This window comes from Equus asinus, chromosome 2 (genome assembly GCF_041296235.1).
Source record: "Equus asinus isolate D_3611 breed Donkey chromosome 2, EquAss-T2T_v2, whole genome shotgun sequence".
NCBI lineage: Eukaryota > Metazoa > Chordata > Mammalia > Perissodactyla > Equidae > Equus > Equus asinus.
The window spans coordinates 63,381,126-63,394,223 of NC_091791.1; positions in this window are offsets into that span (position 1 = coordinate 63,381,126).

Consider the following 13,098-nt stretch of genomic DNA (forward strand, 5'->3'; position numbering starts at 1 on the left):
GGAGTGTTTCTCCCATTTTGTTTGTAGCATAGTCTTTAACTTGGCCATCTCTTGTTATTGGAGAGTAGCATTTTTTTCTGATAATTGTCTTCCCTAAGCACCTGAAGGAAGCTAAGTCCTGTCTAGCCTAAGGGAGAGTCTGGAAGACTCAGTTGCTCTCTGTTGTAAAGTTCTATAAAGGGTAAATGTTAACCTTGTCTGCCCACCAGCAGCTACTATGGGCTCTGCCATCACCTATAAAATGTTTCAAGGACCTGAATTTACCTGTCCCAGATATAGACCTCCATTGTAGATGTGTAAGACCTAAGGTGTGGAAAATGTTTTGAAAGAATATTTATCGAACATTTATTGAGCACCTACTATATGCCAGGCACTATTTAAGCACTGGTGCTTCAGTGGTAAATACAACAAAGTTCCTGCCCTCAAGAAGCTTACTTTCTAGACAATAAGCATATATATGAGAAAGAAAAAAAAGCATCTCTTACAGCTATCAGCTAGTAACTGGCCTAGTTACAGTGGTGTTCCCCTACTGAACATAAGCAATGTTATAGAATACCAACATCAAATGATTACTCTGCATGACTGTGATGGACCATCTTCACTCATAACCAGGCCTAAACAGACACTGTACAACACAAAAATAACTATACACTCCTCCTCCTGAATAATATGAGTAAGATACTGAATTGCCCCAGCTTTCTGAAAACATCCAATCCAGAATAGCACCCCACTTCCTTGTTTTCTTGAAACCTCTGTAAGATCACCTAACACAGGCCCAAATCCTGTACAAGCCTCCTGCAACATCTTCCTGCTGAGATTCCCCACTCCTCTCCATGGTGTTTAGTCTCTCTTGCTGCAGGAAGTTTAATTTTAAAAACTAACTTTGATGTGTGCTCCTGGTGATCTTTGGCTGGTGGGAATTGACTCTTTAGGTAGCCAAAAGTGCTATCTCTGTCTCTCTCTCTCTCTCTCACACACACACACACACACACGATAAAAAACAGATAAAAGGATAGAGAGTGACAGGGAACACTTGCTACCTGACAGCACTAAAAAGCCTTCTGCAGAGGTGACATTTGAGCAGAGGCCTGAATGAAATGAGGGAGGAACCATGTGGATATCTAGGGGTAGAGAGAATAGCAAGTGCACTGGCCTCTGGAGCAGGCTTGGAGTGTTCTGCAACCAGGAGGTCAATTTGGTTTAAGAGTGAGCAAGGGAAAGGGTGATTGGAGATGAATTAGAGAAGTAGCCAGGGTTCAGTCATGCAAGCCTCAAAGGTCCTGGTAAAGACTACCTTTTGCTTCAAGTGTTAGAGGAAGTCATTGAGAGATTTTGGTTTTGTGTAGGGGAGTGACTCACATCTCCTTCCCACAACTCCGCTATAGACAGAGTGGCACTACCCTTAGGCTAAGGCAGAGAAGGCCTTATCCACCCACTTCCTTCTGTGTGGGGCGACTTGCCTGGCACTGGGGACTGTTATCCCTGAAAGTTTCATCAAGCTCCTCTGGGTCCTTTATTAAAGTCCTAAAGAATGAAGGATGCGCAAGGAAATGAAAGCTGCAGCAGAGCCAAAGGAGAATGCACCATCATCTCAGAAATGCTGCAGTGGAATGAGGCAGCAGAGGATGTAATAGGAAACAGGATTTTTCTTAACTTTTCTTCGCTTGAATAAAAAATTCGCAGGCTGGCAAACTAGAGTTACGAGAGCCTTGTTTTTGGTTCAGAGGTCGGCCTTTGCAGATGGGCACCAGCAGAGGGTGCTGCAAACCTCCAGCAGCCTGCATGTCTTTGTCACTTAGGCACAGAAAACTATGGAAGTTGCTGCTTTGAACAAAGTATGGTGGTGTGTGCATCAGAATCACCTGGCTTGTTAAATACACAACTCTGGATCCTACCTCCTGAGTTTGATTTTGTGGATGGGAGGAATTTTCATTTCTCACAGGTTCCCAGGTGTTGCTGATGTTCCCGGTCAAATTGGTTCTCTATCTAGAGGTGATCAGAATCACCTGAAGAGCATTTCAACATGGCTGAGGCACCCTCCCCTAAGGGCATTTCAGAATGGGGCAGAGTGAGAATGCAGGTGTTCGCAAGGCTCCCTAGTTCGCTCCTCCCTGTCTTAGGCAATTGTGAAAGTACTCTAAATTGAAGCTCTATACAAATGATTACCATAAGCATCATGCTTAGCTTTTTTATTCCCTCATTCCATCTTTTAATTTTGGTTTCCCGTTGTACATTACTAGTGTAGAAATACAATTGATTTTTGGATATTTACCTTATATTCTATGACATTGCCAAACTCATGTATTAGTTCTAGAAGTTCTTTTGTAAATGCCTCAGGATTTTTTACGTAGTTGTAGACGGTCTCATCTGTGAATAGGGACAGTTTTATTTTTTTCCCCATTCCATCTTAACTCTTGTTTCTCTGGTGGCCAGAACTAGATCTGCTGAACCCGTTCTGTCATGATATTCAGGAGAAGATAATGCACCAATTCATAAAACAATTGATGGTATTCTGAATCCTAAGTGACCACTAGGACACTCAGGGGAAAAACATCTGAAATGATGATAAGGGCATTGGCCCTGAGGTGAGAGAGACCCAGCCTTGATGATATAGTTTATTCTCATCGGCCGGAGCTAGAGAGTAGAACCCCTGCCTTCCTACAGTGGAGAGATTGGGCTCCAGCCAGGAGTGGAAAGAGTCTAGCCTTTAGCACAATCCTGCCACTCTGAGCCAGGGGTTCCTGAGTGGGTCAAATATCTGAGTTGTAGCATCTAAGGGGACTCTTGGGTTAAGCCTTGGGGTGGACCATGGCTTGGCAGAAGTGAAAGTAGCCCTCAGCCCATTTGATCAAGGTTGTGGGAATTGGTAGCTGCATTCTCATGGAGGGCTCCAAAGTGGAAAGCAACAGGTTGATTTTCTAATCTAGGCAGCAGGGGAGAGGAAGTTTCTCCTTTCCTGGGCAGTATTTGTGTGGGGAAAAATGGCATCTGAGGCATGACCTCCCTTGGCCCTCCCTTTGCCAAGTCCCTTTTCTTAGGCTCTAGCTTCTAGGGTCAGTTCACTAAGCAGCTCCCATTTTCACAGCATCCTTCCCCTGCCTCTAAATTTAAAGGTAGCTGTTATCTTCTCAGGGAACATATCAGCATGTCTAAAGTATATTACATTTTCATTTCCCTAGCTGTAGGGTAGCATGTTTTGGAGTAGATTCAAAATTAGTACTGCCTTTGGCCTCCCACTCTGGGCTCCACCTCTCATCCCTTATAATCCTTCCTGTTAACAATAACCATTTAAAATAGAAATGGCTGATAACCTCAATGTCACACTGTAATAGGGCTTGGCTTACAGGGGAAAGACCTGGGTTCTGTCTCCTAGTTGTGATGTAGTGGGACTGTGTGTGAGTTCAGGTAAGCCACCAAACCACTCTGTCTCAGTTTCCTCATTTAATATAATGGGATCATAATATTTGGAAGGCAGTATAGTACAGTGGTTTAAGGGCATGGACTCTGAAGCCAAGTGCCTGGACTCAAATCTTAACTCCTCTACTTGCCAGCTGTGTAACCTTAGGAAGTTACTTAGCCTCTTTGTCTCTCAGTTTTGAGTTGGTAAAAGTACTTACCGTCATAGGATTACTATGAGGACTAATAAGTTTAATACATACAAAGGATGTAAAACAGTACCTGAAATATCATAAGTGTAAGGTATCATCATCATCATCATCATCATCATCACCACATTGTAAGGATCCACTGAGTTCATATTGTAAAAGTACTTTGAAATTGAAAAGTGATATCCGCTTTGTGACTATTACCTTACCGAAGGTATTTAATCGTGGAATTAATTATGCTAAGCCTTCAGGTTAAGGAGGGCTGTTTTGAATGGCACCTTCCCAAAGCCTTGATAACCTACCCTTGCCTGGGGAATTCCTCTGCCCACAAACTGGCATGGAGGACACAGATCCCCATTATTTATATAGAGCCTTAGATGCTGGGGAATTAAGAACTGAAGATATCACACTTCCAGGGAATGACTTAACCACCTCTGCAGGAAAGAGTTGGGGAGGAAGGCCTCAGTCAGCATCTGGTACAAAGGCAATGCCCTGGCACAAGACAGAGACCTGAGAGGGAGTTATGAGAAGCCTGGCTCTTGTGCCAACCTTCTGGGGACTGGAGGATAGTCCCTCCAGGCCCTAATGTCCTTATCTCTAAAAGAAGAACAAGAGTCCCTGTTCTGCTCACTTCATAAGGTGCTTGAAAGAAGACAATGAGTTAGTAGTCTCAGATATAACAAAGAAAAGGTATTGTTGGAGTATAAGGTTATACTGTTACTTGGCGAATCCCCATAGCTGAACCAAACCTCCCTAAAAGTGAGTTCTAGTGGAGAGTCAGGGTGTGGGGGTGAGCAGTATGCCCTCTTTTGATATAAGGCTCTCCTGCTGCCGCTTACGTTTGCCGTGTCTAGCCTTTTCTGCTAGGTTGTTCAGTAAATTGCACTCATTGAAGGCTTTGATTGAGTCTACAGAAGTTTGGCCACTCTGCCACTTAGTTTTTCCACTGTTCTGTATCTGCATGGTCAGGGGCCTATGGAAGGCTTTCTTTGCGTTTCAGCCCTTCTGCACTCACCGCACATCATACAGGTGTTTTTGTAGTAGACACCAAGTCCTATGTGGTAGACTGTGTACTCTTTTCTAATGTGACTTCACTGCTCCATCCATCAAGAGCTGTAGGGACTCTTGTAGGGACTGTCTTTGTAGCTGGCTTTGACTAATAAAATGTGGTGGGAGTGCTATTATGTGACTCAAGAGGCTACTACTTTTGCCCTCCAGGGATGCTGGCCTGAAACTACTGTGCCATGAAGGAGCCTGGGATAAAGGTTCTTGTAAGGAGAGAGGCCCAGCTGATCAGGCTATCCCAGCTGAGCCCAGTCCCCAGCTGATGCAGCTGCATGAGTAAGCCCAAGGGAGACCAGAAGAACTGTCTAGGCAATGCACAGAATCACAGACATAAAATCACAAACATAAGCCACTAAGTTTTCATATAGTTTGTTAGGCGGCAATATATAACTGATATAGCTAACATTTTATTTCTAAAGCCCCTTCCCACTGGTCTTCTCTATCTTGAAAGGCCTAGCTCTACTTCTTTAGGAGCACAGAATGTGTTCTCCCAGCCTTTTTGGCCAATATCCAGTTCCATACTGTCCTGAAGTCTGTTTTCATGAGGCTGGGCTTGGCTCTAAGGCTGTTGTATTTTAAATGCAGTGGTGAGTCACTGTTGCATTCTCACTTGGCTTTTCCTGGAATTAAATGGACCAACACATATGCTTTCAAAACTTTTGAGTTAAGAAATCACAAATTTAGACTTCTGCCTGTGGCCAAGATGGAGTAATAGGGACCAGATTTACCCTCCCACTTCATTGATGCCCCCTGCTTTGTCACCATCATCCTAAATATGATACTCCAGATGTGATATGGGCCCAGTACTGAGAACAGGCAGCCCATGCTCCCCTTGACCTGCACTCCATATGTCTTTCACTTCATGTTTGTAATTTCATGAAGGAGATAGAACCTGAGCAGACACTCTCTGTAGTAGGTTGCAAAATGGCCTCAGCTGACCTTTCCAGCCTAGCCTTGCTAGGTAACCCCTCTTCCTGCTACCTCCTCCCCTATTATCCCATCTGTTTTAATTTCCATTCTTGCCATATTATTTGTAGTTGCTGAACATTCCAAGCCGTATCATGCCTGGGCATCTTTTCTTATTTGCTGCCCTTCCCTTCCTTGTCTGCCACACAAACGCATCCTCCATTTTTAAGACTATTTACTTCTGAGGCCGTCCTGATGCTCTCAGGATGAACTGACTCCTTCGTAACCCTACTGTTCTCTGTTCACATAGCAATCTTTGTACCTACAGCACTTTAAAATACTTGTTCATATTTGTCTCCCTTTCTAGACTGTGAGATTGTTGATTTTTAATTAGTCTCCAGCACAGTGTCTGACACATACTAGTTGCTTAATAAGCATTTGTAGAGAGGAAGGAATATGTGTCACAAAATCTGAAAGAATAGGGATGGCCCTCCCAGGTGGAAGAATAGCCCATGCAAAAGCTGTGTTCCTCCTGAGTGATGAATACGGTAACTTGATTTCATGCTAACAGAGCGATTGTGGCATTAATTGAGACTTCACTAATTTTGAAGGAAGGACAAGTTGGATAGTTCATTTTATACCATTTATGAACACAGGGTTTGTTCAACTAAAATACTGTGATATAAACAAGAGCAAGCATTTCAATTAACCTTAAACTCTTAACATGTAACCCTTTCCATATAAACAATTGATGGACTGGATTAGAAACTATTCTCATCTGTTCATTAAAACAAATTTCCTTTAAGACCTATACTGAGAAGCAATTTATTAGCATAGTTCAACTAGATTCCTGAAGGTAATAAAACAGTTTCTTTTAATATGCTTTATGATTTCAGTCAAACCAACTCTTGTTAGATGGGCCTAGTTAATCTAAATTAACTATATTTGAAGTCCTTGGTACTTCAGAGAGCAGAATGATTCATTCAAAAGGTATGTCTTTGTAGCTTGTCTCATAAAATTGCTGGAAACCCATAGGAATCTGATGCTGTTTTGGAGGAGGTGAAAGAGGTGTCCTTGGTACACTTTGGTCTCTAGATTTGGACCTCATGAGCTTGGTGGCTTTCTACTTGTAGGGGAGCTGTAGCAGCAGCCCTGACTCTTAACAGGCACCCTTCCTAACCTTGCCCCCCTCCAAAAAAAAAGCCCACTTCTATACACATATCATACCCACAGAGCTTTCCTGTGGCATAAGAGCCTTAAATGAAGAAAAACACAGACTGGTCATGGAGGGTCATCCTGTTAGAACAGAAGGGTGTTACCTGGGGAGGAAACCTTGCTGCACATGACCACACTTACCTGTTGGGAGAGCAAAGAGGCCATTAGTGCTGTGCTGTGCTGTGCTGTGCCTCCCAAACAGGGTCTTAGGCAATTCTTCCAGCTATGACTTTTCTACTCTTTGCTAAAATCCCCTGGAGTAGAGGTTTCAAGAAACTAAGGAAGCTTTGGGAAGAGCAGAAGTGCGTGTGAAGGCCTCCTCTCCCATCAGAAAGCAATGCTGGGCTTCTGGGACAGGTGATGTCCTTTCCTGAGCCTCCCCAGAGGTGGAGCCACAGCTGGGCTTAAAGGCATTCCAGGAATCTAGGAATTCCAGTAGCTTCCTCCTGCCAAGACCTACAGCAGGTTACTTTGGAGGCCGCCACTGCTGTGCTGTGGTTTCCACCTCCCAAGTCAGATTCCATGGGAAAACCCTAAACCCAAGGTGGCCTGACATCCTGAACTGAATGAGAAGGCAATATTCTGAACTAGGCAGGAAAGCCCTGGTTCTGTATGTTCTTTTTTTTTTTTTTTCCTTTTTTCTCCCCAAAGCCCCCCAGTACATAGTTGTATATTCTTCGTTGTGGGTCCTTCTAGTTGTGGCATGTGGGACGCTGCCTCAGCGTGGTCTGATGAGCAGTGCCATGTTCGCGCCCAGGATTCGAACCAACGAAACACTGGGCCGCCTGCAGCGGAGCGCGCGAACTCAACCACTCGGCCATGGGGCCAGCCCCTGTATGTTCCAATTGTGTCCCTTCATTGACACAGTGTTTCTCATCAGTCTTTGCAGTCTCCTTCCTTTGCTTGCCTGCCATTTTTCCTAGTTACACTGAGCTTGGGTGTGAGGCTTTCATTGCTAAAATTGCCCTTCCAGGTTGTGTTTACAGGGCTTAGAGTACCAATCTCTGCAGAGGGGTCTGGGAGCATACCTTTGGTCTCCCTGGCCCTCTTCTAGGCAGTTATTTCTGAAATCATGGTTCTTTTATATATTTAAATATTATATATGTAATAAAATATATACACTTTCTATCTTATACATATATTATGTATTTTGAATATTTACATTTCCTGTACCATTGACAGACTCTCCTGGTTGGCTCTTTTGCCCCTCTTCTCTGAGACACCCCTTTCTTTCTGCAAATGGCCACTTTTTCCATTCAACTTAACAGCTATTTGTTGGTCCACTATGAATAAAGCCTATATTGCAGGCTGTCCAGGGGAGTTAAAGATGAAGATTAAACTGTCCACTCTCAAGAGTTTATAATCTGATAGAGGAAAGCAGAAAAAACACAAATGACTGTAAAGGATCATAATCATTCTGTTTATTGAGCACCTGCTGTATGCTTAGTGCTTTAAATGTAATATTTCATTTAATCCTTGCAAGCCTTGCAAGACAGTGATATCATCCCCCACTTTACAGCTTGTTGAAGAACTCCCTTAAGGTTATACTGTTAGTAAGTGACAGAGTTGTTATTCAAACCTGGGCCACTGTCTTCCAGAGTCTATGAGCTTCTCTACTGTACCAGGAGGCCTCTCAGTGCAGACCATAAAAGGCAGATCCCATAAAAGTGATATGAGACTCCAAGGAGGAGCTGGATCTGGGAAGGCTTTAGAAACACATTTGAGATAGCTGTGCCAGTTTACTCCTCTGAGCAGTAGATGCCAAGATAGAATTAAATGTGCAAAAGATTTATTGAGGGGGGCTGGCCCTGTGGCCGAGTGGTTAAGTTCGCGCGCTCCGCTGCAGGCGGCCCAGTGTTTCGTTGGTTCGAATCCTGGGCGCGGACATGGCACTGCTCATCAGACCACGCTGAGGCAGCGTCCCACATGCCACAACTAGAAGGACCCACAACGAAGAATGCACAACTATGTACTGGGGGGCGTTGGGGAGAAAAAGGAAAAAAAAAAAAAAAATCTTTAAAAAAAAAAAAAAAAAAAAAAGATTTATTGAGGGATAAGCCTGCGATGGACAAAAGAGAAAAAGCAGAAGCTTTGGATTTCAATATGGGAAGGAAGGAAGATTGGGTAGGAAGAGTCTCAGATGGCAGCACAGTTCTAAAAAAGTTTTGGCGAGGCCAAAGGGGCATCCTCAAGCTGAAGTGTCCTGTTAGAGGAGACCCATGTTTTGCAGGGATGGACCTGCATGAGTACCACCCCCATGCTCAGTCATCGTCTGGGAGCAGCCTGTGTGGCTTCATTGGATACAGAGGGGCAGCATCTAGAGCAGTGAGGCTGTTGTGTTCCTCATAGCAGGAGATCTGAACAGTGCATTTTCATGGCTGCCATGATAGGCTTAGAAGAATTGGTTAAATTTTAGGGGTAGCTATGTTGAGAATGACATTTGAGATAGCGCACTTTCTATGGAGCACTAGTTCCTTACGATCCTTGAAAAAACTGGGAACATATTGCATTCCCCTTTCAGAAACTCATCATGTACAATAACTCAAGGCTCTGTGAAGTTCTACTTAAAGAAATAGGTTAACCTTGGTTTAACCCAGCAGTTCCCCAAACCTATTTGACCACAGAGCTCTTTCTATGTATGTAAATTCTATTAATGCCCTGTGTAATTAGTGTTCAAAAAAAAAACTCTGTGGATGCTTAGGAAGTTAAGTTTAGGCCATGTTTGGGTGACTTTAGCCTGTATTTAACTTTGTGCATGGGTTGCCTCATGGAGGGGTTCTGAAGAGGGGAGTCATGCACTCACAGTTGTGTTATCTGGCAGTAGTGTATAGTGGAGATTGGAGCAAGATGGTGGCCCTCAAAGTTAACCACTGATTACTTACAGCCATAATCAGCCCTGTGATTGCCCCCAGTCTCCATACATAGCATGTGAATCATTTGAAATCCAATTGCTTTACTTCCAACCAGAGGTCTAGGAGAACTCACATTGTTGGGAAGGATGGTGAGTCTGACTGACCAACCTCCTACAGCCAGAAATAATGGCCCATTGTCCCTCTGGCTTCCTCATCAGCTTCCCACTGTACTTAGTGTCCAGGCGGCTGCCAGCCAAGCTGCCCTTGTGACTTTCCCAGGCCTCAGAACTCCCCCTCACCCTCCTTCCACTGCTTCCCACACCAGCCCCAGAGATACAATGCAGCCACACAGTAGATGCAGGCAGCCGTGGGATATGAGTCATGAGACATTCTCAGCACTGACCCAGTGACAAGTCTGTGGAGAAGCCAGCTTCCCTCTCCCCCGTTTACCTTCGTTGTGGAGGCTCATGCCCTCATGACAGATTTACCAGGGAAAGTTTTTTAAGGCAACTATCTCTGCTAATGGGCTATGACAAGGATGGTCCAAAGCAGTGGACTCTGAATCTTCCATAAATATGATTAGTCACCCTCAATGGATAAGGCTTGGACAATGGGGAGGCAATGTGAATTGTGGTTAAGAGCATATGTCCCAGATTCAGACATAGCTGGGTTTCAATTTTGTCTCCATCACTTAAAGAACTAGCTATACATCTTGGGCCAGTTATCTAACCTCTGTAAGCTCATATTTCTTATCTATAACAGGTATCTTTATAGTACCTGTTTCATAGGGTTGTTATAAGAATCAAAAAAAGCATATGAAGTATTTAGAGCAGTGCCTAGCAAGAAGGAAGTGCCTGATATATGTTAGCCCTGATTATTCTGATTGTGTTTTCATTACTATCGTCATCATTATTAGATATTGGGTGGGTGGGTGGCTGGGGATAAAGGTGAGTGAGAAATCGTTCTCACCATTAAGGAGTTTGATAGGGAAGGCAGAAGGCAGAAGTATTTTTTTTTAAACATGTTTAGGTAACTTTTACTTAAAAAAAAAAAACCATAAACAAATATTCAACTCCAGCTAATGATATGCATGCTGAAGTATTTAGGGGTGAAGTGTATGATGTCTGCAGCTAACTTTGAAATGCATCAAAAAGGTAAGATGGATTGATGAATGGATAGATGGATAGATATGGGATAAAGCAAATACAACAAAATGGTAGTTGTGGAATCTAGGAGGAGGATATATGGGTGTTCATTATACAATTCTTTCAACTTTTCTGTCGGTTTGAAAATCCTCATAATAAAATAATGGGAAAATATGTAATAAATGCCATAAGGTAACAAATGCCATAGAAATTTAAAGAACGTAAAATGAACCTATAGGTGGTAAGTCAGAAAAAAAAACTGTGATGTGGCGTGAGTACATTTGAGTTAGGATGTATTTTAAAAGGATTCATATGGTTTAACTCAAAATGGGGGTGGGAGGAAGGAAGCATTCTAGGTAGAATGAGCAGCATAAGCAAAGGCAGTGACACTGAAAACACCATGATTTGGGAATAGTCTGTGATCTGAATTAGTACAGGTGGCAGATGGGAAACAGGACCTCTGGAAGGCAGAGTAGGATCATGTTCATCTTCCTTATATCAGAGACCTTATCCTATAGGTAAAGGGGAGCCACTGAAGTTTCTTGAGCAGGAGCCTCTGTGCATTTTCCCAATTACTTTGGGCTAAGCTTTCCCATAGAGGAAGGTGTGAGCTTTTTCAGGGAACAAAACAATGTTTCACGAGTGCTCATCACTGTGACAGTGTAAACACTGTACACAGTGTACACCAGTGTAATTGGAACTCTGAGCAAGACCACAGCTTGCTGACTAGATAATAAATAGCTTTATATCAGTCTCTGCATCAACCCAGAGTCACTACATTGGACTATCAATTGAGAGGAACTGCATGGAGCTTCCACTTAATTTGTGTCATGACTGTTAAGCTGTAACTCCATCCTCTGCTTCAGTCATCACATTTTATATTAAATACTAAATCAGAATGGAGTCCACACTGCATGTGATCTGGAGAGCTATAGAATGCTCCTCCTTTCTCCTAGTCACTGCTGGGATTTGATAGATAGTCTAGATCAGTGGTTTTCTTGCTTTAACGTGCCTAAGAATGACAGCCCAAAATTTTATGCACAAAACCAGGCACATTGTCCTTTTTGCGCAATTTCAGGGATTTTTCACAGGTACTGGCTTGACTTTCAAGCCTAATTAATCCTAGGATACCCTTCACCTCTAGCTGTAGGTCTTAACTCCCCAAAATATTTTAAGTCCCTCTGATTTTCTTTGCTTTCCTTCGTTTTCATCCCAGTCCTTTGTGTGCTTCCTTCTTCCTCATTCGTCCTCCCACTGCTGCCTTCCCTGCCACTCCGTCCCACAGTGCCCTCTAGAACCTCATTCTATTGTCAACAAACTACCCTAAGTCCTCAGCTTCACTACCGAATGCCTTTCACTCTCCTTACCTTAGCACAAAACTACGTTTTCCCATGGATATTGGATCGCAGGGAATGCTGCTTGTTCTTCCACACCCTCCTCAACCCTAGTGCTGGACCTGGGGATGGAAAGGGTGGCCACTTTCTTCATTCCTCCACCCTCTTATAAAATCACCTCCTTTGAGGTTCATGCCATCCTCTACTTATCCTTTATGACCTGCTTCCTGGTCACTCTCCCTTGTTCCCTGAGGACTTTGGCACCTGACTCATAGTTTCTCTCTCTACCTCGTATCCTAGCCACATCCTGGTAACTTCAGTATCCCTGCCAACAACCTGTGCCTATCCTACCATTGTGTATTGGATATATGTGGGGCAGAGGGATCCAACAACTTAACCTCACCTGTCATCCTTGACCACCTCAGTTCCAGTGAACTTCACTTCCACTATACCCTTCCATGGCCACTCACCACCCAGAATGCCCCACTGCTAAATCTTACATCCCAATGTCCCACATTCTAAACATAACCACAGCTTACAATCTTCTTTCTTTCTCTCACTGTCTCATTTCAATGTTTATTTCAATCACATGAAGATTCCCAGTCCCTAACCCTAATCTTCGACTTGGGCAAGAGGGGCCCCCACCCTGGACCTCATATTTTAGAGTGCTCCACTCTAACCCTCCTCAGATTGTGCTTATTCCTATGGGGTGAGGAGTCTGCAGGGCCAAGTGAACATGCCTACCAAAGCCCATGCCCCCCCTCTCCATATCTGGACCAAACTCTGGATATACAAGATTTCAGTCTTCCTAGTTGAAACAGTCCTGAGCCTGCTTCTGGGGCCTGCATGGATTTCTTCTTCAGAGTCCTTTCTTCTGAGGATGGACTGAACTGCCAGTGACACACCCCTAAGCCCATGGTGTAGTCAAGGAGCATGTGTATGTGAGGGGGGATGGAGCTTGGATGTATGGGCTGGG